Below are 25,226 nucleotides of genomic sequence, written 5' to 3'. Positions count from 1 at the left end.
TTTATCAATATGGTATCCAAAATGACTGCCCTCTAAAACTACAAGTGAATGACATCTAAAAATCAGAAACACTACCCCAACAAAGTGCTATTGTGTATCACTTACTGCATTTTGAATTCATGTCTGTGCTTGAGTAAGGGTAATGCTGGTCAAAAGGTCAGACTTTTTCACTGCAGAACCCATCACAACCAAGACAACCCCAAAAAGAAGCACTTATGAAGACCAGAATCATGAGTGGTTCAATCTAAATGATCCGAGTTGGAAGCTCCCAACAATTTTGTTTCCTATTCACTCAGTTGATATTGTCCAACAAAACTGCCCCAACAAGTAGCACTTACTGAAAAAGAAACAGTCAAGTCAATGCTAAAGTTAGGGTAATTGTACAGACTTACAAGAAATAGCAATATTATTTTTTATCAATATGGTATCCAAAATGACTGCCCCCTAAATCTACACCAAAATTACTTCTAAAAATCAGAAACACTACCCCAACAAATAGCACTTACTGCATTTAAAATTCAAGTCTGTGCTTGAGTAAGGGTAATGCTGGTGATAAATATTTGAAATTCGGAACAGATTTTAGGATAGTTCATTCAGACTTTTCACTGCAGAACCCATCACAACCAAGACAACCCCAAAGAGAAGCACTTATGAAGACCAGAATCATGAGTGGTTCCATCTGAAGTGATCCGAGTTGGAAGCTCACAACAATGTTGTTTTCTATTCACTCAGTTGATATTGCCCCACTGACACAATGCAGCCCTGAAATGGGTCACCTTTTGCATCAAAAAGTTCTACCTATAACTTATCTTGTGGTTCCAGTGATCTTTTGGAGCATCTTCTGTGTTGTTTCCAGCTACAGTGGATCTGCTTCCACAACCATGCCAATCTTATATTGGAGTGGAGCCACACCCACCATACTCCACCTTCTTTTTCACGAAGTTTCAATGGTCTTGATAATGGTTGGTAAAAGAAAGGCTCACACCTCCACAAAGAGGCCACCATCATCTTCATTTCATGCAGGTCTCCAAGTACTTGATTAGACTCCAACTGCTCATTTGACTGCCTTTCATTCCCAGATGGAACAGTTTAGTTGCAAATGTATCACTATCCTTGAAACAACACAAACACAGTTGATCAGCTGACAGAGTTGAAGTGATCCGAGTTGGGAGCTCACAACAATTTTGTTTCCTATTCACTCAGTTGATATTGTCCAACAGAACTGCCCCAACAAGTAGCACTTACTGAAAAAGAAACAGTCAAGTCAATGCTAAAGTTAGGGTAATTGTACAGACTTACAAGATAGCAATATTGTGTTTTATCAATATGGTATCCAAAAAGATTGACCTCTAAAACTACAAGAGAATGACTTGTAGAAATCAGAAACACTACCCCAACAAATAGCACTTACTGCATTTTAAATTCAAGTATGTGCTTGAGTAAGGGTAATGCTGGTAATAATTATTTGAAATTCGGAACAGATTTTAGGATAGTTCATTCAGACTTTTCACTGCAGAACCCATCACAACCAAGACAACCCCAAAGAGAAGCACTTATGAAGACCAGAATCATGAGTGGTTCCATCTGAAGTGATCCGAGTTGGAAGCTCACAACAATTTTGTTGTCAATTCACTCAGTTGATATTGTCCAACAAAACTGCCCCAACAAGTAGCACTTACTGAAAAAAAAACAGTCAAGTCAATGCTAAAGTTAGGGTAATTGTACAGACTTACAAGATAGCAATATTGTGTTTTATCAATATGGTATCCAAAAAGACTGACCTCTAAAACTACAAGAGAATGACTTCTAAAAATCAGAAACACTACCCCAACAAATAGCACTTACTGCATTTTAAATTCAAGTATGTGCTTGAGTAAGGGTAATGCTGGTGATAAATATTTGAAATTCGGAACAGATTTTAGGATAGTTCATTCAGACTTTTCACTGCAGAACCCATCACTACCAAGACAACCCCAAAGAGAAGCACTTATGAAGACCAGAATCATGAGTGGTTCCATCTGAAGTGATCCGAGTTGGAAGCTCACAACAATTTTGTTGTCAATTCACTCAGTTGATATTGTCCAACAAAACTGCCCCAACAAGTAGCACTTACTGAAGAAAAAAAAAGTCAAGTCAATGCTAAAGTTAGGGTAATTGTACAGACTTACAAGATAGCAATATTGTGTTTTATCAATATGGTATCCAAAAAGACTGACCTCTAAACCTACAAGAGAATGACTTCTAAAAATCAGAAACACTACCCCAACAAATAGCACTTACTGCATTTTAAATTCAAGTCTGTGCTTGAGTAAGGGTAATGCTGGTGATAAATATTTGAAATTCGGAACAGATTTTAGGATAGTTCATTCAGACTTTTCACTGCAGAACCCATCACAACCAAGACAACCCCAAAGAGAAGCACTTATGAAGAACAGAATCATGAGTGGTTCCATCTGAAGTGATCCGAGTTGGAAGCTCACAACAATTTTGTTGTCAATTCACTCAGTAGATATTGTCCAACAAAACTGCCCCAACAAGTAGCACTTACTGAAAAAAAAACAGTCAAGTCAATGCTAAAGTTAGGGTAATTGTACAGACTTACAAGATGGCAATATTGTGTTTTATCAATATGGTATCCAAAAAGATTGATCTCTAAAACTACAAGAGAATGACTTCTAAAAATCAGAAACACTACCCCAACAAATAGCACTAACTGCATTTTAAATTCAAGTCTGTGCTTGAGTAAGGGTAATGCTGGTGATAAATATTTGAAATTCGGAACAGATTTTAGGATAGTTCATTCAGACTTTTCACTGCAGAACCCATCACAACCAAGACAACCCCAAAGAGAAGCACTTATGAAGACCAGAATCATGAGTGGTTCCATCTGAAGTGATCCGAGTTGGAAGCTCACAACAATTTTGTTGTCAATTCACTCAGTTGATATTGTCCAACAAAACTGCCCCAACAAGTAGCACTTACTGAAGAAAAAAAAAGTCAAGTCAATGCTAAAGTTAGGGTAATTGTACAGACTTACAAGATAGCAATATTGTGTTTTATCAATATGGTATCCAAAAAGACTGACCTCTAAACCTACAAGAGAATGACTTCTAAAAATCAGAAACACTACCCCAACAAATAGCACTTACTGCATTTTAAATTCAAGTCTGTGCTTGAGTAAGGGTAATGCTGGTGATAAATATTTGAAATTCGGAACAGATTTTAGGATAGTTCATTCAGACTTTTCACTGCAGAACCCATCACAACCAAGACAACCCCAAAGAGAAGCACTTATGAAGAACAGAATCATGAGTGGTTCCATCTGAAGTGATCCGAGTTGGAAGCTCACAACAATTTTGTTGTCAATTCACTCAGTTGATATTGTCCAACAAAACTGCCCCAACAAGTAGCACTTACTGAAGAAAAAAAAAGTCAAGTCAATGCTAAAGTTAGGGTAATTGTACAGACTTACAAGATAGCAATATTGTGTTTTATCAATATGGTATCCAAAAAGACTGACCTCTAAACCTACAAGAGAATGACTTCTAAAAATCAGAAACACTACCCCAACAAATAGCACTTGCTGCATTTTAAATTCAAGTCTGTGCTTGAGTAAGGGTAATGCTGGTGATAAATATTTGAAATTCGGAACAGATTTTAGGATAGTTCATTCAGACTTTTCACTGCAGAACCCATCACAACCAAGACAACCCCAAAGAGAAGCACTTATGAAGAACAGAATCATGAGTGGTTCCATCTGAAGTGATCCGAGTTGGAAGCTCACAACAATTTTGTTTTCTATTCACTCAGTTGATATTGCCCCACTGACACAATGCAGCCCTGAAATGGGTCACATTTTGCATGAGAAAATTCTACCTATAACTTATCCTGTGGTTCCGGTGATCTTTTGGAGCATCTTCTGTGTTGTGTCCAGCTACAGTGGATCTGCTTCCACAACCATGCCAATCTTATATTGGAGTGGAGCCACACCCACCATACTCCACCTTCTTTTTCACGAAGTTTCAATGATCTTGATAATGGTTGGTAAAAGAAAGGCTCACACCTCCACAAAGAGCCCACCATCATCTTCATTTCATGCAGGTCTCCAAGTACTTGATTAGACTCCAACTGCTCATTTGACTGCCTTTCATGGAACAGTTTAGTTGCAAATGTATCACTATCCTTGAAACAACACAAACACAGTTGATTCAGCTGACAGAGTTGAAGTGATCCGAGCTGGGAGCTCACAACAATTTTGTTTCCTATTCACTCAGTTGATATTGTCCAACAGAACTGCCCCAACAAGTAGCACTTACTGAAAAAAAACAGTCAAGTCAATGCTAAAGTTAGGGTAATTGTACAGACTTACAAGATAGCAATATTGTGTTTTATCAATATGGTATCCAAAAAGATTGACCTCTAAGACTACAAGAGAATGACTTCTAAAAATCAGAAACACTACCCCAACAAATAGCACTTACTGCATTTTAAATTCAAGTCTGTGCTTGAGTAAGGGTAATGCTGGTGATAAATATTTGAAATTCGGAACAGATTTTAGGATAGTTCATTCAGACTTTTCACTGCAGAACCCATCACAACCAAGACAACCCCAAAGAGAAGCACTTATGAAGACCAGAATCATGAGTGGTTCCATCTGAAGTGATCCGAGTTGGAAGCTCACAACAATTTTGTTGTCAATTCACTCAGTTGATATTGTCCAACAAAACTGCCCCAACAAGTAGCACTTACTGAAAAAAAAACAGTCAAGTCAATGCTAAAGTTAGGGTAATTGTACAGACTTACAAGATAGCAATATTGTGTTTTATCAATATGGTATCCAAAATGACTGCCCTCTAAAACTACAAGTGAATGACATCTAAAAATCAGAAACACTACCCCAACAAAGTGCTATTGTGTATCACTTACTGCATTTTGAATTCATGTCTGTGCTTGAGTAAGGGTAATGCTGGTCAAAAGGTCAGACTTTTTCACTGCAGAACCCATCACAACCAAGACAACCCCAAAAAGAAGCACTTATGAAGACCAGAATCATGAGTGGTTCAATCTAAATGATCCGAGTTGGAAGCTCCCAACAATTTTGTTTCCTATTCACTCAGTTGATATTGTCCAACAAAACTGCCCCAACAAGTAGCACTTACTGAAAAAGAAACAGTCAAGTCAATGCTAAACTTAGGGTAATTGTACAGACTTACAAGAAATAGCAATATTATTTTTTATCAATATGGTATCCAAAATGACTGCCCCCTAAATCTACACCAAAATTACTTCTAAAAATCAGAAACACTACCCCAACAAATAGCACTTACTGCATTTAAAATTCAAGTCTGTGCTTGAGTAAGGGTAATGCTGGTGATAAATATTTGAAATTCGGAACAGATTTTAGGATAGTTCATTCAGACTTTTCACTGCAGAACCCATCACTACCAAGACAACCCCAAAGAGAAGCACTTATGAAGACCAGAATCATGAGTGGTTCCATCTGAAGTGATCCGAGTTGGAAGCTCACAACAATGTTGTTTTCTATTCACTCAGTTGATATTGCCCCACTGACACAATGCAGCCCTGAAATGGGTCACCTTTTGCATCAAAAAGTTCTACCTATAACTTATCTTGTGGTTCCAGTGATCTTTTGGAGCATCTTCTGTGTTGTTTCCAGCTACAGTGGATCTGCTTCCACAACCATGCCAATCTTATATTGGAGTGGAGCCACACCCACCATACTCCACCTTCTTTTTCACGAAGTTTCAATGGTCTTGATAATGGTTGGTAAAAGAAAGGCTCACACCTCCACAAAGAGCCCACCATCATCTTCATTTCATGCAGGTCTCCAAGTACTTGATTAGACTCCAACTGCTCATTTGACTGCCTTTCATTCCCAGATGGAACAGTTTAGTTGCAAATGTATCACTATCCTTGAAACAACACAAACACAGTTGATCAGCTGACAGAGTTGAAGTGATCCGAGTTGGGAGCTCACAACAATTTTGTTTCCTATTCACTCAGTTGATATTGTCCAACAAAACTGCCCCAACAAGTAGCACTTACTGAAAAAGAAACAGTCAAGTCAATGCTAAAGTTAGGGTAATTGTACAGACTTACAAGAAATAGCAATATTATTTTTTATCAATATGGTATCCAAAATGACTGCCCCCTAAATCTACACCAAAATTACTTCTAAAAATCAGAAACACTACCCCAACAAATAGCACTTACTGCATTTAAAATTCAAGTCTGTGCTTGAGTAAGGGTAATGCTGGTGATAAATATTTGAAATTCGGAACAGATTTTAGGATAGTTCATTCAGACTTTTCACTGCAGAACCCATCACTACCAAGACAACCCCAAAGAGAAGCACTTATGAAGACCAGAATCATGAGTGGTTCCATCTGAAGTGATCCGAGTTGGAAGCTCACAACAATGTTGTTTTCTATTCACTCAGTTGATATTGCCCCACTGACACAATGCAGCCCTGAAATGGGTCACCTTTTGCATCAAAAAGTTCTACCTATAACTTATCTTGTGGTTCCAGTGATCTTTTGGAGCATCTTCTGTGTTGTTTCCAGCTACAGTGGATCTGCTTCCACAACCATGCCAATCTTATATTGGAGTGGAGCCACACCCACCATACTCCACCTTCTTTTTCACGAAGTTTCAATGGTCTTGATAATGGTTGGTAAAAGAAAGGCTCACACCTCCACAAAGAGGCCACCATCATCTTCATTTCATGCAGGTCTCCAAGTACTTGATTAGACTCCAACTGCTCATTTGACTGCCTTTCATTCCCAGATGGAACAGTTTAGTTGCAAATGTATCACTATCCTTGAAACAACACAAACACAGTTGATCAGCTGACAGAGTTGAAGTGATCCGAGTTGGGAGCTCACAACAATTTTGTTTCCTATTCACTCAGTTGATATTGTCCAACAGAACTGCCCCAACAAGTAGCACTTACTGAAAAAGAAACAGTCAAGTCAATGCTAAAGTTAGGGTAATTGTACAGACTTACAAGATAGCAATATTGTGTTTTATCAATATGGTATCCAAAAAGATTGACCTCTAAAACTACAAGAGAATGACTTCTAGAAATCAGAAACACTACCCCAACAAATAGCACTTACTGCATTTTAAATTCAAGTATGTGCTTGAGTAAGGGTAATGCTGGTGATAAATATTTGAAATTCGGAACAGATTTTAGGATAGTTCATTCAGACTTTTCACTGCAGAACCCATCACTACCAAGACAACCCCAAAGAGAAGCACTTATGAAGACCAGAATCATGAGTGGTTCCATCTGAAGTGATCCGAGTTGGAAGCTCACAACAATGTTGTTTTCTATTCACTCAGTTGATATTGCCCCACTGACACAATGCAGCCCTGAAATGGGTCACCTTTTGCATCAAAAAGTTCTACCTATAACTTATCTTGTGGTTCCAGTGATCTTTTGGAGCATCTTCTGTGTTGTTTCCAGCTACAGTGGATCTGCTTCCACAACCATGCCAATCTTATATTGGAGTGGAGCCACACCCACCATACTCCACCTTCTTTTTCACGAAGTTTCAATGGTCTTGATAATGGTTGGTAAAAGAAAGGCTCACACCTCCACAAAGAGGCCACCATCATCTTCATTTCATGCAGGTCTCCAAGTACTTGATTAGACTCCAACTGCTCATTTGACTGCCTTTCATTCCCAGATGGAACAGTTTAGTTGCAAATGTATCACTATCCTTGAAACAACACAAACACAGTTGATCAGCTGACAGAGTTGAAGTGATCCGAGTTGGGAGCTCACAACAATTTTGTTTCCTATTCACTCAGTTGATATTGTCCAACAGAACTGCCCCAACAAGTAGCACTTACTGAAAAAGAAACAGTCAAGTCAATGCTAAAGTTAGGGTAATTGTACAGACTTACAAGATAGCAATATTGTGTTTTATCAATATGGTATCCAAAAAGATTGACCTCTAAAACTACAAGAGAATGACTTCTAGAAATCAGAAACACTACCCCAACAAATAGCACTTACTGCATTTTAAATTCAAGTATGTGCTTGAGTAAGGGTAATGCTGGAGATAAATATTTGAAATTCGGAACAGATTTTAGGATAGTTCATTCAGACTTTTCACTGCAGAACCCATCACAACCAAGACAACCCCAAAGAGAAGCACTTATGAAGACCAGAATCATGAGTGGTTCCATCTGAAGTGATCCGAGTTGGAAGCTCACAACAATTTTGTTGTCAATTCACTCAGTTGATATTGTCCAACAAAACTAAGTAGCACTTACTGAAAAAAAAACAGTCAAGTCAATGCTAAAGTTAGGGTAATTGTACAGACTTACAAGATAGCAATATTGTGTTTTATCAATATGGTATCCAAAAAGACTGACCTCTAAAACTACAAGAGAATGACTTCTAAAAATCAGAAACACTACCCCAACAAATAGCACTTACTGCATTTTAAATTCAAGTCTGTGCTTGAGTCAGGGTAATGCTGGTGATAAATATTTGAAATTCGGAACAGATTTTAGGATAGTTCATTCAGACTTTTCACTGCAGAACCCATCACAACCAAGACAACCCCAAAGAGAAGCACTTATGAAGACCAGAATCATGAGTGGTTCCATCTGAAGTGATCCGAGTTGGAAGCTCACAACAATTTTGTTGTCAATTCACTCAGTTGATATTGTCCAACAAAACTGCCCCAACAAGTAGCACTTACTGAAAAAAAAACAGTCAAGTCAATGCTGAAGTTAGGGTAATTGTACAGACTTACAAGATGGCAATATTGTGTTTTATCAATATGGTATCCAAAAAGATTGACCTCTAAAACTACAAGAGAATGACTTCTAAAAATCAGAAACACTACCCCAACAAATAGCACTTACTGCATTTTAAATTCAAGTCTGTGCTTGAGTAAGGGTAATGCTGGTGATAAATATTTGAAATTCGGAACAGATTTTAGGATAGTTTATTCAGACTTTTAACTGCAGAACCCATCACAACCAAGACAACCCCAAAGAGAAGCACTTATGAAGACCAGAATCATGAGTGGTTCCATCTGAAGTGATCCGAGTTGGAAGCTCACAACAATTTTGTTGTCAATTCACTCAGTTGATATTGTCCAACAAAACTGCCCCAACAAGTAGCACTTACTGAAAAAAAAACAGTCAAGTCAATGCTAAAGTTAGGGTAATTGTACAGACTTACAAGATAGCAATATTGTGTTTTATCAATATGGTATCCAAAAAGACTGACCTCTAAAACTACAAGAGAATGACTTCTAAAAATCAGAAACACTACCCCAACAAATAGCACTTACTGCATTTTAAATTCAAGTATGTGCTTGAGTAAGGGTAATGCTGGTGATAAATATTTGAAATTCGGAACAGATTTTAGGATAGTTCATTCAGACTTTTCACTGCAGAACCCATCACTACCAAGACAACCCCAAAGAGAAGCACTTATGAAGACCAGAATCATGAGTGGTTCCATCTGAAGTGATCCGAGTTGGAAGCTCACAACAATGTTGTTTTCTATTCACTCAGTTGATATTGCCCCACTGACACAATGCAGCCCTGAAATGGGTCACCTTTTGCATCAAAAAGTTCTACCTATAACTTATCTTGTGGTTCCAGTGATCTTTTGGAGCATCTTCTGTGTTGTTTCCAGCTACAGTGGATCTGCTTCCACAACCATGCCAATCTTATATTGGAGTGGAGCCACACCCACCATACTCCACCTTCTTTTTCACGAAGTTTCAATGGTCTTGATAATGGTTGGTAAAAGAAAGGCTCACACCTCCACAAAGAGGCCACCATCATCTTCATTTCATGCAGGTCTCCAAGTACTTGATTAGACTCCAACTGCTCATTTGACTGCCTTTCATTCCCAGATGGAACAGTTTAGTTGCAAATGTATCACTATCCTTGAAACAACACAAACACAGTTGATCAGCTGACAGAGTTGAAGTGATCCGAGTTGGGAGCTCACAACAATTTTGTTTCCTATTCACTCAGTTGATATTGTCCAACAGAACTGCCCCAACAAGTAGCACTTACTGAAAAAGAAACAGTCAAGTCAATGCTAAAGTTAGGGTAATTGTACAGACTTACAAGATAGCAATATTGTGTTTTATCAATATGGTATCCAAAAAGATTGACCTCTAAAACTACAAGAGAATGACTTCTAAAAATCAGAAACACTACCCCAACAAATAGCACTTACTGCATTTTAAATTCAAGTATGTGCTTGAGTAAGGGTAATGCTGGTGATAAATATTTGAAATTCGGAACAGATTTTAGGATAGTTCATTCAGACTTTTCACTGCAGAACCCATCACTACCAAGACAACCCCAAAGAGAAGCACTTATGAAGACCAGAATCATGAGTGGTTCCATCTGAAGTGATCCGAGTTGGAAGCTCACAACAATTTTGTTGTCAATTCACTCAGTTGATATTGTCCAACAAAACTGCCCCAACAAGTAGCACTTACTGAAAAAAAAACAGTCAAGTCAATGCTAAAGTTAGGGTAATTGTACAGACTTACAAGATAGCAATATTGTGTTTTATCAATATGGTATCCAAAAAGACTGACCTCTAAAACTACAAGAGAATGACTTCTAAAAATCAGAAACACTACCCCAACAAATAGCACTTACTGCATTTTAAATTCAAGTATGTGCTTGAGTAAGGGTAATGCTGGTGATAAATATTTGAAATTCGGAACAGATTTTAGGATAGTTCATTCAGACTTTTCACTGCAGAACCCATCACTACCAAGACAACCCCAAAGAGAAGCACTTATGAAGACCAGAATCATGAGTGGTTCCATCTGAAGTGATCCGAGTTGGAAGCTCACAACAATGTTGTTTTCTATTCACTCAGTTGATATTGCCCCACTGACACAATGCAGCCCTGAAATGGGTCACCTTTTGCATCAAAAAGTTCTACCTATAACTTATCTTGTGGTTCCAGTGATCTTTTGGAGCATCTTCTGTGTTGTTTCCAGCTACAGTGGATCTGCTTCCACAACCATGCCAATCTTATATTGGAGTGGAGCCACACCCACCATACTCCACCTTCTTTTTCACGAAGTTTCAATGGTCTTGATAATGGTTGGTAAAAGAAAGGCTCACACCTCCACAAAGAGGCCACCATCATCTTCATTTCATGCAGGTCTCCAAGTACTTGATTAGACTCCAACTGCTCATTTGACTGCCTTTCATTCCCAGATGGAACAGTTTAGTTGCAAATGTATCACTATCCTTGAAACAACACAAACACAGTTGATCAGCTGACAGAGTTGAAGTGATCCGAGTTGGGAGCTCACAACAATTTTGTTTCCTATTCACTCAGTTGATATTGTCCAACAGAACTGCCCCAACAAGTAGCACTTACTGAAAAAGAAACAGTCAAGTCAATGCTAAAGTTAGGGTAATTGTACAGACTTACAAGATAGCAATATTGTGTTTTATCAATATGGTATCCAAAAAGATTGACCTCTAAAACTACAAGAGAATGACTTCTAGAAATCAGAAACACTACCCCAACAAATAGCACTTACCGCATTTTAAATTCAAGTATGTGCTTGAGTAAGGGTAATGCTGGTAATAATTATTTGAAATTCGGAACAGATTTTAGGATAGTTCATTCAGACTTTTCACTGCAGAACCCATCACAACCAAGACAACCCCAAAGAGAAGCACTTATGAAGACCAGAATCATGAGTGGTTCCATCTGAAGTGATCCGAGTTGGAAGCTCACAACAATTTTGTTGTCAATTCACTCAGTTGATATTGTCCAACAAAACTAAGTAGCACTTACTGAAAAAAAAACAGTCAAGTCAATGCTAAAGTTAGGGTAATTGTACAAACTTACAAGATAGCAATATTGTGTTTTATCAATATGGTATCCAAAAAGACTGACCTCTAAAACTACAAGAGAATGACTTCTAAAAATCAGAAACACTACCCCAACAAATAGCACTTACCGCATTTTAAATTCAAGTATGTGCTTGAGTAAGGGTAATGCTGGTAATAATTATTTGAAATTCGGAACAGATTTTAGGATAGTTCATTCAGACTTTTCACTGCAGAACCCATCACAACCAAGACAACCCCAAAGAGAAGCACTTATGAAGACCAGAATCATGAGTGGTTCCATCTGAAGTGATCCGAGTTGGAAGCTCACAACAATTTTGTTGTCAATTCACTCAGTTGGTATTGTCCAACAAAACTAAGTAGCACTTACTGAAAAAAAAACAGTCAAGTCAATGCTAAAGTTAGGGTAATTGTACAAACTTACAAGATAGCAATATTGTGTTTTATCAATATGGTATCCAAAAAGACTGACCTCTAAAACTACAAGAGAATGACTTCTAAAAATCAGAAACACTACCCCAACAAATAGCACTTACTGCATTTTAAATTCAAGTCTGTGCTTGAGTAAGGGTAATGCTGGTGATAAATATTTGAAATTCGGAACAGATTTTAGGATAGTTCATTCAGACTTTTCACTGCAGAACCCATCACAACCAAGACAACCCCAAAGAGAAGCACTTATGAAGACCAGAATCATGAGTGGTTCCATCTGAAGTGATCCGAGTTGGAAGCTCACAACAATTTTGTTGTCAATTCACTCAGTTGATATTGTCCAACAAAACTGCCCCAACAAGTAGCACTTACTGAAGAAAAAAAAAGTCAAGTCAATGCTAAAGTTAGGGTAATTGTACAGACTTACAAGATAGCAATATTGTGTTTTATCAATATGGTATCCAAAAAGACTGACCTCTAAACCTACAAGAGAATGACTTCTAAAAATCAGAAACACTACCCCAACAAATAGCACTTACTGCATTTTAAATTCAAGTCTGTGCTTGAGTAAGGGTAATGCTGGTGATAAATATTTGAAATTCGGAACAGATTTTAGGATAGTTCATTCAGACTTTTCACTGCAGAACCCATCACAACCAAGACAACCCCAAAGAGAAGCACTTATGAAGAACAGAATCATGAGTGGTTCCATCTGAAGTGATCCGAGTTGGAAGCTCACAACAATTTTGTTGTCAATTCACTCAGTAGATATTGTCCAACAAAACTGCCCCAACAAGTAGCACTTACTGAAAAAAAAACAGTCAAGTCAATGCTAAAGTTAGGGTAATTGTACAGACTTACAAGATGGCAATATTGTGTTTTATCAATATGGTATCCAAAAAGATTGATCTCTAAAACTACAAGAGAATGACTTCTAAAAATCAGAAACACTACCCCAACAAATAGCACTAACTGCATTTTAAATTCAAGTCTGTGCTTGAGTAAGGGTAATGCTGGTGATAAATATTTGAAATTCGGAACAGATTTTAGGATAGTTCATTCAGACTTTTCACTGCAGAACCCATCACAACCAAGACAACCCCAAAGAGAAGCACTTATGAAGACCAGAATCATGAGTGGTTCCATCTGAAGTGATCCGAGTTGGAAGCTCACAACAATTTTGTTGTCAATTCACTCAGTTGATATTGTCCAACAAAACTGCCCCAACAAGTAGCACTTACTGAAGAAAAAAAAAGTCAAGTCAATGCTAAAGTTAGGGTAATTGTACAGACTTACAAGATAGCAATATTGTGTTTTATCAATATGGTATCCAAAAAGACTGACCTCTAAACCTACAAGAGAATGACTTCTAAAAATCAGAAACACTACCCCAACAAATAGCACTTACTGCATTTTAAATTCAAGTCTGTGCTTGAGTAAGGGTAATGCTGGTGATAAATATTTGAAATTCGGAACAGATTTTAGGATAGTTCATTCAGACTTTTCACTGCAGAACCCATCACAACCAAGACAACCCCAAAGAGAAGCACTTATGAAGAACAGAATCATGAGTGGTTCCATCTGAAGTGATCCGAGTTGGAAGCTCACAACAATTTTGTTGTCAATTCACTCAGTTGATATTGTCCAACAAAACTGCCCCAACAAGTAGCACTTACTGAAGAAAAAAAAAGTCAAGTCAATGCTAAAGTTAGGGTAATTGTACAGACTTACAAGATAGCAATATTGTGTTTTATCAATATGGTATCCAAAAAGACTGACCTCTAAACCTACAAGAGAATGACTTCTAAAAATCAGAAACACTACCCCAACAAATAGCACTTGCTGCATTTTAAATTCAAGTCTGTGCTTGAGTAAGGGTAATGCTGGTGATAAATATTTGAAATTCGGAACAGATTTTAGGATAGTTCATTCAGACTTTTCACTGCAGAACCCATCACAACCAAGACAACCCCAAAGAGAAGCACTTATGAAGAACAGAATCATGAGTGGTTCCATCTGAAGTGATCCGAGTTGGAAGCTCACAACAATTTTGTTTTCTATTCACTCAGTTGATATTGCCCCACTGACACAATGCAGCCCTGAAATGGGTCACATTTTGCATGAGAAAATTCTACCTATAACTTATCCTGTGGTTCCGGTGATCTTTTGGAGCATCTTCTGTGTTGTGTCCAGCTACAGTGGATCTGCTTCCACAACCATGCCAATCTTATATTGGAGTGGAGCCACACCCACCATACTCCACCTTCTTTTTCACGAAGTTTCAATGATCTTGATAATGGTTGGTAAAAGAAAGGCTCACACCTCCACAAAGAGCCCACCATCATCTTCATTTCATGCAGGTCTCCAAGTACTTGATTAGACTCCAACTGCTCATTTGACTGCCTTTCATGGAACAGTTTAGTTGCAAATGTATCACTATCCTTGAAACAACACAAACACAGTTGATTCAGCTGACAGAGTTGAAGTGATCCGAGCTGGGAGCTCACAACAATTTTGTTTCCTATTCACTCAGTTGATATTGTCCAACAGAACTGCCCCAACAAGTAGCACTTACTGAAAAAAAACAGTCAAGTCAATGCTAAAGTTAGGGTAATTGTACAGACTTACAAGATAGCAATATTGTGTTTTATCAATATGGTATCCAAAAAGATTGACCTCTAAGACTACAAGAGAATGACTTCTAAAAATCAGAAACACTACCCCAACAAATAGCACTTACTGCATTTTAAATTCAAGTCTGTGCTTGAGTAAGGGTAATGCTGGTGATAAATATTTGAAATTCGGAACAGATTTTAGGATAGTTCATTCAGACTTTTCACTGCAGAACCCATCACAACCAAGACAACCCCAAAGAGAAGCACTTATGAAGACCAGAATCATGAGTGGTTCCATCTGAAGTGATCCGAGTTGGAAGCTCACAACAATTTTGTTGTCAATTCACTCAGTTGATATTGTCCAACAAAACTGCCCCAACAAGTAGCACTTACTGAAAAAAAAACAGTCAAGTCAATGCTAAAGTTAGGCTAATTGTACAGACTTACAAGATAGCAATATTGTGTTTTATCAATATGGTATCCAAAATGACTGCCCTCTAAAACTACAAGTGAATGACATCTAAAAATCAGAAACACTACCCCAACAAAGTGCTATTGTGTATCACTTACTGCATTTTGAATTCATGTCTGTGCTTGAGTAAGGGTAATGCTGGTCAAAAGGTCAGACTTTTTCACTGCAGAACCCATCACAACCAAGACAACCCCAAAAAGAAGCACTTATGAAGACCAGAATCATGAGTGGTTCAATCTAAATGATCCGAGTTGGAAGCTCCCAACAATTTTGTTTCCTATTCACTCAGTTGATATTGTCCAACAAAACTGCCCCAACAAGTAGCACTTACTGAAAAAGAAACAGTCAAGTCAATGCTAAACTTAGGGTAATTGTACAGACTTACAAGAAATAGCAATATTATTTTTTATCAATATGGTATCCAAAATGACTGCCCCCTAAATCTACACCAAAATTACTTCTAAAAATCAGAAACACTACCCCAACAAATAGCACTTACTGCATTTAAAATTCAAGTCTGTGCTTGAGTAAGGGTAATGCTGGTGATAAATATTTGAAATTCGGAACAGATTTTAGGATAGTTCATTCAGACTTTTCACTGCAGAACCCATCACTACCAAGACAACCCCAAAGAGAAGCACTTATGAAGACCAGAATCATGAGTGGTTCCATCTGAAGTGATCCGAGTTGGAAGCTCACAACAATGTTGTTTTCTATTCACTCAGTTGATATTGCCCCACTGACACAATGCAGCCCTGAAATGGGTCACCTTTTGCATCAAAAAGTTCTACCTATAACTTATCTTGTGGTTCCAGTGATCTTTTGGAGCATCTTCTGTGTTGTTTCCAGCTACAGTGGATCTGCTTCCACAACCATGCCAATCTTATATTGGAGTGGAGCCACACCCACCATACTCCACCTTCTTTTTCACGAAGTTTCAATGGTCTTGATAATGGTTGGTAAAAGAAAGGCTCACACCTCCACAAAGAGCCCACCATCATCTTCATTTCATGCAGGTCTCCAAGTACTTGATTAGACTCCAACTGCTCATTTGACTGCCTTTCATTCCCAGATGGAACAGTTTAGTTGCAAATGTATCACTATCCTTGAAACAACACAAACACAGTTGATCAGCTGACAGAGTTGAAGTGATCCGAGTTGGGAGCTCACAACAATTTTGTTTCCTATTCACTCAGTTGATATTGTCCAACAGAACTGCCCCAACAAGTAGCACTTACTGAAAAAGAAACAGTCAAGTCAATGCTAAAGTTAGGGTAATTGTACAGACTTACAAGATAGCAATATTGTGTTTTATCAATATGGTATCCAAAAAGATTGACCTCTAAAACTACAAGAGAATGACTTCTAGAAATCAGAAACACTACCCCAACAAATAGCACTTACTGCATTTTAAATTCAAGTATGTGCTTGAGTAAGGGTAATGCTGGTGATAAATATTTGAAATTCGGAACAGATTTGAGGATAGTTCATTCAGACTTTTCACTGCAGAACCCATCACAACCAAGACAACCCCAAAGAGAAGCACTTATGAAGACCAGAATCATGAGTGGTTCCATCTGAAGTGATCCGAGTTGGAAGCTCACAACAATTTTGTTGTCAATTCACTCAGTTGATATTGTCCAACAAAACTAAGTAGCACTTACTGAAAAAAAAAACAGTCAAGTCAATGCTAAAGTTAGGGTAATTGTACAGACTTACAAGATAGCAATATTGTGTTTTATCAATATGGTATCCAAAAAGACTGACCTCTAAAACTACAAGAGAATGACTTCTAAAAATCAGAAACACTACCCCAACAAATAGCACTTACTGCATTTTAAATTCAAGTCTGTGCTTGAGTCAGGGTAATGCTGGTGATAAATATTTGAAATTCGGAACAGATTTTAGGATAGTTCATTCAGACTTTTCACTGCAGAACCCATCACAACCAAGACAACCCCAAAGAGAAGCACTTATGAAGACCAGAATCATGAGTGGTTCCATCTGAAGTGATCCGAGTTGGAAGCTCACAACAATTTTGTTGTCAATTCACTCAGTTGATATTGTCCAACAAAACTGCCCCAACAAGTAGCACTTACTGGAAAAAAAAACAGTCAAGTCAATGCTAAAGTTAGGGTAATTGTACAGACTTACAAGAAATAGCAATATTGTGTTTTATCAATATGGTATCCAAAAAGACTGACCTCTAAAACTACAAGAGAATGACTTCTAAAAATCAGAAACACTACCCCAACAAATAGCACTTACTGCATTTTAAATTCAAGTCTGTGCTTGAGTAAGGGTAATGCTGGTGATAAATATTTGAAATTCGGAACAGATTTTAGGATAGTTCATTCAGACTTTTCACTGCAGAACCCATCACAACCAAGACAACCCCAAAGAGAAGCACTTATGAAGAACAGAATCATGAGTGGTTCCATCTGAAGTGATCCGAGTTGGAAGCTCACAACAATTTTGTTTTCTATTCACTCAGTTGATATTGCCCCACTGACACAATGCAGCCCTGAAATGGGTGACATTTTGCATGAAAAATTCTACCTATAACTTATCCTGTGGTTCCGGTGATCTTTTGGAGCATCTTCTGTGTTGTTTCCAGCTACAGTGGATCTGCTTCCACAACCATGCCAATCTTATATTGGAGTGGAGCCACACCCACCATACTCCACCTTCTTTTTCACGAAGTTTCAATGGTCTTGATAATGGTTGGTAAAAGAAAGGCTCACACCTCCACAAAGAGCCCACCATCATCTTCATTTCATGCAGGTCTCAAAGTACTTGATTAGACTCCAACTGCTCATTTGACTGCCTTTCATTCCCAGATGGAACAGTTTAGTTGCAAATGTATCACTATCCTTGAAACAACACAAACACAGTTGATTCAGCTGACAGAGTTGAAGTGATCCGAGTTGGGAGCTCACAACAATTTTGTTTCCTATTCACTCAGTTGATATTGTCCAACAGAACTGCCCCAACAAGTAGCACTTACTGAAAAAAAACAGTCAAGTCAATGCTAAAGTTAGGGTAATTGTACAGACTTACAAGATAGCAATATTGTGTTTTATCAATATGGTATCCAAAAAGATTGACCTCTAAAACTACAAGAGAATGACTTCTAAAAATCAGAAACACTACCCCAACAAATAGCACTTACTGCATTTTAAATTCAAGTCTGTGCTTGAGTAAGGGTAATGCTGGTGATAAATATTTGAAATTCGGAACAAATTTTAGGATAGTTCATTCAGACTTTTCACTGCAGAACCCATCACAAACAAGACAACCCCAAAGAGAAGCACTTATGAAGACCAGAATCATGAGTGGTTCCATCTGAAGTGATCCGAGTTGGAAGATCACAACAATGTTGTTTTCTATTCACTCAGTTGATATTGCCCCACTGACACAATGCAGCCCTGAAATGGGTCACCTTTTGCATCAAAAAGTTTTACCTATAACTTATCTTGTGGTTCCAGTGATCTTTTGGAGCATCTTCTGTGTTGTTTCCAGCTACAGTGGATCTGCTTCCACAACCATGCCAATCTTATATTGGAGTGGAGCCACACCCACCATACTCCACCTTCTTTTTCACGAAGTTTCAATGGTCTTGATAATGGTTGGTAAAAGAAAGGCTCACACCTCCACAAAGAGCCCACCATCATCTTCATTTCATGCAGGTCTCCAAGTACTTGATTAGACTCCAACTGCTCATTTGACTGCCTTTCATTCCCAGATGGAACAGTTTAGTTGCAAATGTATCACTATCCTTGAAACAACACAAACACAGTTGATTCAGCTGACAGAGTTGAAGTGATCCGAGTTGGAAGCTCACAACAATTTTGTTTCCTATTCACTCAGTTGATATTGTCCAACAGAACTGCCCCAACAAATAGCACTTACTGAAAAAAAAACAGTCAAGTCAATGCTAAAGTTAGGGTAATTGTACATACTTACAAGATAGCAATATTGTGTTTTCTCAATATGTTATCCAAAAAGACTGCCTCCTAAATCTACACCAAAATTACTTCTAAAAATCAGAAACACTACCCCAACAAATAGCACTTACTGCATTTTAAATTCAAGTATGTGCTTGAGTAAGGGTAATGCTGGTGATAAATATTTGAAATTTCGGAACAGATTTTAGGATAGTTCATTCAGACTTTTCACTGCAGAACCCATCACAACCAAGACAACCCCAAAGAGAAGCACTTATGAAGACCAGAATCATGAGTGGTTCCATCTGAAGTGATCCGAGTTGGAAGCTCACAACAATTTTGTTGTCAATTCACTCAGTTGATATTGTCCAACAAAACCGCCCCAACAAGTAGCACTTACTGGAAAAGAAACAGTCAAGTCAATGCTAAAGTGAGGGTAATTGTACAGACTTACAAGAAATATCAATATTACCTTTTTATCAATATGGTATCCAAAATGACTGCCCCCTAAATCTACCCCAAAATTACTTCTAAAAATCAGAAACACTACCCCAACAAATAGCACTTACTGCATTTTAATTTCAAGTCTGTGCTTGAGTAAGGGTAATGTTGGTCAAAAGGTCAGACTTTTTCACTGCAGAACCCATCACAACCAAGACAACCCCAAAGAGAAGCACTTATGAAGACCAGAATCATGAGTGGTTCCATCTGAAGTGAGTTGGAAGTTAACAACAATTTTGTTTTATATTCACTCAGTTGTTTTTGTCCAACAAAACTGCCCCAACAAGTAGCACTTACTGAAAAAAAACAAGTCAATGCTAAAGTTAGGGTAATTGTACAGACTTACAAGAAATAGCAATATTGTGTTTTATCAATATGGTATCCAAAAAGATTGACCTCTAAAACTACAAGAGAATGACTTCTAGAAATCAGAAACACTACCCCAACAAATAGCACTTACTGCATTTTAAATTCAAGTATGTGCTTGAGTAAGGGTAATGCTGGTGATAAATATTTGAAATTCGGAACAGATTTTAGGATAGTTCATTCAGACTTTTCACTGCAGAACCCATCACAACCAAGACAACCCCAAAGAGAAGCACTTATGAAGACCAGAATCATGAGTGGTTCCATCTGAAGTGATCCGAGTTGGAAGCTCACAACAATTTTGTTGTCAATTCACTCAGTTGATATTGTCCAACAAAACTAAGTAGCACTTACTGAAAAAAAAACAGTCAAGTCAATGCTGAAGTTAGGGTAATTGTACAGACTTACAAGATGGCAATATTGTGTTTTATCAATATGGTATCCAAAAAGATTGACCTCTAAAACTACAAGAGAATGACTTCTAAAAATCAGAAACACTACCCCAACAAATAGCACTTACTGCATTTTAAATTCAAGTCTGTGCTTGAGTAAGGGTAATGCTGGTGATAAATATTTGAAATTCGGAACAGATTTTAGGATAGTTCATTCAGACTTTTAACTGCAGAACCCATCACAACCAAGACAACCCCAAAGAGAAGCACTTATGAAGACCAGAATCATGAGTGGTTCCATCTGAAGTGATCCGAGTTGGAAGCTCACAACAATTTTGTTGTCAATTCACTCAGTTGATATTGTCCAACAAAACTGCCCCAACAAGTAGCACTTACTGAAAAAAAAACAGTCAAGTCAATGCTAAAGTTAGGGTAATTGTACAGACTTACAAGATAGCAATATTGTGTTTTATCAATATGGTATCCAAAAAGACTGACCTCTAAAACTACAAGAGAATGACTTCTAAAAATCAGAAACACTACCCCAACAAATAGCACTTACTGCATTTTAAATTCAAGTATGTGCTTGAGTAAGGGTAATGCTGGTGATAAATATTTGAAATTCGGAACAGATTTTAGGATAGTTCATTCAGACTTTTCACTGCAGAACCCATCACTACCAAGACAACCCCAAAGAGAAGCACTTATGAAGACCAGAATCATGAGTGGTTCTATCTGAAGTGATCCGAGTTGGAAGCTCACAACAATGTTGTTTTCTATTCACTCAGTTGATATTGCCCCACTGACACAATGCAGCCCTGAAATGGGTCACCTTTTGCATCAAAAAGTTCTACCTATAACTTATCTTGTGGTTCCAGTGATCTTTTGGAGCATCTTCTGTGTTGTTTCCAGCTACAGTGGATCTGCTTCCACAACCATGCCAATCTTATATTGGAGTGGAGCCACACCCACCATACTCCACCTTCTTTTTCACGAAGTTTCAATGGTCTTGATAATGGTTGGTAAAAGAAAGGCTCACACCTCCACAAAGAGGCCACCATCATCTTCATTTCATGCAGGTCTCCAAGTACTTGATTAGACTCCAACTGCTCATTTGACTGCCTTTCATTCCCAGATGGAACAGTTTAGTTGCAAATGTATCACTATCCTTGAAACAACACAAACACAGTTGATCAGCTGACAGAGTTGAAGTGATCCGAGTTGGGAGCTCACAACAATTTTGTTTCCTATTCACTCAGTTGATATTGTCCAACAGAACTGCCCCAACAAGTAGCACTTACTGAAAAAGAAACAGTCAAGTCAATGCTAAAGTTAGGGTAATTGTACAGACTTACAAGATAGCAATATTGTGTTTTATCAATATGGTATCCAAAAAGATTGACCTCTAAAACTACAAGAGAATGACTTCTAGAAATCAGAAACACTACCCCAACAAATAGCACTTACTGCATTTTAAATTCAAGTATGTGCTTGAGTAAGGGTAATGCTGGTAATAATTATTTGAAATTCGGAACAGATTTTAGGATAGTTCATTCAGACTTTTCACTGCAGAACCCATCACAACCAAGACAACCCCAAAGAGAAGCACTTATGAAGACCAGAATCATGAGTGGTTCCATCTGAAGTGATCCGAGTTGGAAGCTCACAACAATTTTGTTGTCAATTCACTCAGTTGATATTGTCCAACAAAACTAAGTAGCACTTACTGAAAAAAAAACAGTCAAGTCAATGCTAAAGTTAGGGTAATTGTACAAACTTACAAGATAGCAATATTGTGTTTTATCAATATGGTATCCAAAAAGACTGACCTCTAAAACTACAAGAGAATGACTTCTAAAAATCAGAAACACTACCCCAACAAATAGCACTTACTGCATTTTAAATTCAAGTCTGTGCTTGAGTAAGGGTAATGCTGGTGATAAATATTTGAAATTCGGAACAGATTTTAGGATAGTTCATTCAGACTTTTCACTGCAGAACCCATCACTACCAAGACAACCCCAAAGAGAAGCACTTATGAAGACCAGAATCATGAGTGGTTCTATCTGAAGTGATCCGAGTTGGAAGCTCACAACAATGTTGTTTTCTATTCACTCAGTTGATATTGCCCCACTGACACAATGCAGCCCTGAAATGGGTCACCTTTTGCATCAAAAAGTTCTACCTATAACTTATCTTGTGGTTCCAGTGATCTTTTGGAGCATCTTCTGTGTTGTTTCCAGCTACAGTGGATCTGCTTCCACAACCATGCCAATCTTATATTGGAGTGGAGCCACACCCACCATACTCCACCTTCTTTTTCACGAAGTTTCAATGGTCTTGATAATGGTTGGTAAAAGAAAGGCTCACACCTCCACAAAGAGGCCACCATCATCTTCATTTCATGCAGGTCTCCAAGTACTTGATTAGACTCCAACTGCTCATTTGACTGCCTTTCATTCCCAGATGGAACAGTTTAGTTGCAAATGTATCACTATCCTTGAAACAACACAAACACAGTTGATCAGCTGACAGAGTTGAAGTGATCCGAGTTGGGAGCTCACAACAATTTTGTTTCCTATTCACTCAGTTGATATTGTCCAACAGAACTGCCCCAACAAGTAGCACTTACTGAAAAAGAAACAGTCAAGTCAATGCTAAAGTTAGGGTAATTGTACAGACTTACAAGATAGCAATATTGTGTTTTATCAATATGGTATCCAAAAAGATTGACCTCTAAAACTACAAGAGAATGACTTCTAGAAATCAGAAACACTACCCCAACAAATAGCACTTACTGCATTTTAAATTCAAGTATGTGCTTGAGTAAGGGTAATGCTGGTAATAATTATTTGAAATTCGGAACAGATTTTAGGATAGTTCATTCAGACTTTTCACTGCAGAACCCATCACAACCAAGACAACCCCAAAGAGAAGCACTTATGAAGACCAGAATCATGAGTGGTTCCATCTGAAGTGATCCGAGTTGGAAGCTCACAACAATTTTGTTGTCAATTCACTCAGTTGATATTGTCCAACAAAACTAAGTAGCACTTACTGAAAAAAAAACAGTCAAGTCAATGCTAAAGTTAGGGTAATTGTACAAACTTACAAGATAGCAATATTGTGTTTTATCAATATGGTATCCAAAAAGACTGACCTCTAAAACTACAAGAGAATGACTTCTAAAAATCAGAAACACTACCCCAACAAATAGCACTTACTGCATTTTAAATTCAAGTCTGTGCTTGAGTAAGGGTAATGCTGGTGATAAATATTTGAAATTCGGAACAGATTTTAGGATAGTTCATTCAGACTTTTCACTGCAGAACCCATCACAACCAAGACAACCCCAAAGAGAAGCACTTATGAAGAACAGAATCATGAGTGGTTCCATCTGAAGTGATCCGAGTTGGAAGCTCACAACAATTTTGTTGTCAATTCACTCAGTAGATATTGTCCAACAAAACTGCCCCAACAAGTAGCACTTACTGAAAAAAAAACAGTCAAGTCAATGCTAAAGTTAGGGTAATTGTACAGACTTACAAGATGGCAATATTGTGTTTTATCAATATGGTATCCAAAAAGATTGATCTCTAAAACTACAAGAGAATGACTTCTAAAAATCAGAAACACTACCCCAACAAATAGCACTAACTGCATTTTAAATTCAAGTCTGTGCTTGAGTAAGGGTAATGCTGGTGATAAATATTTGAAATTCGGAACAGATTTTAGGATAGTTCATTCAGACTTTTCACTGCAGAACCCATCACAACCAAGACAACCCCAAAGAGAAGCACTTATGAAGACCAGAATCATGAGTGGTTCCATCTGAAGTGATCCGAGTTGGAAGCTCACAACAATTTTGTTGTCAATTCACTCAGTAGATATTGTCCAACAAAACTGCCCCAACAAGTAGCACTTACTGAAAAAAAAACAGTCAAGTCAATGCTAAAGTTAGGGTAATTGTACAGACTTACAAGATGGCAATATTGTGTTTTATCAATATGGTATCCAAAAAGATTGATCTCTAAAACTACAAGAGAATGACTTCTAAAAATCAGAAACACTACCCCAACAAATAGCACTAACTGCATTTTAAATTCAAGTCTGTGCTTGAGTAAGGGTAATGCTGGTGATAAATATTTGAAATTCGGAACAGATTTTAGGATAGTTCATTCAGACTTTTCACTGCAGAACCCATCACAACCAAGACAACCCCAAAGAGAAGCACTTATGAAGACCAGAATCATGAGTGGTTCCATCTGAAGTGATCCGAGTTGGAAGCTCACAACAATTTTGTTGTCAATTCACTCAGTTGATATTGTCCAACAAAACTGCCCCAACAAGTAGCACTTACTGAAGAAAATAAAAGTCAAGTCAATGCTAAAGTTAGGGTAATTGTACAGACTTACAAGATAGCAATATTGTGTTTTATCAATATGGTATCCAAAAAGACTGACCTCTAAACCTACAAGAGAATGACTTCTAAAAATCAGAAACACTACCCCAACAAATAGCACTTACTGCATTTTAAATTCAAGTCTGTGCTTGAGTAAGGGTAATGCTGGTGATAAATATTTGAAATTCGGAACAGATTTTA

Source organism: Microchirus variegatus, assembly GCF_963457635.1.
Source record: "Microchirus variegatus genome assembly, chromosome: 11".
Classification (NCBI taxonomy): domain Eukaryota; kingdom Metazoa; phylum Chordata; class Actinopteri; order Pleuronectiformes; family Soleidae; genus Microchirus; species Microchirus variegatus.
Note: the sequence above shows the minus strand (reverse complement) of the source record.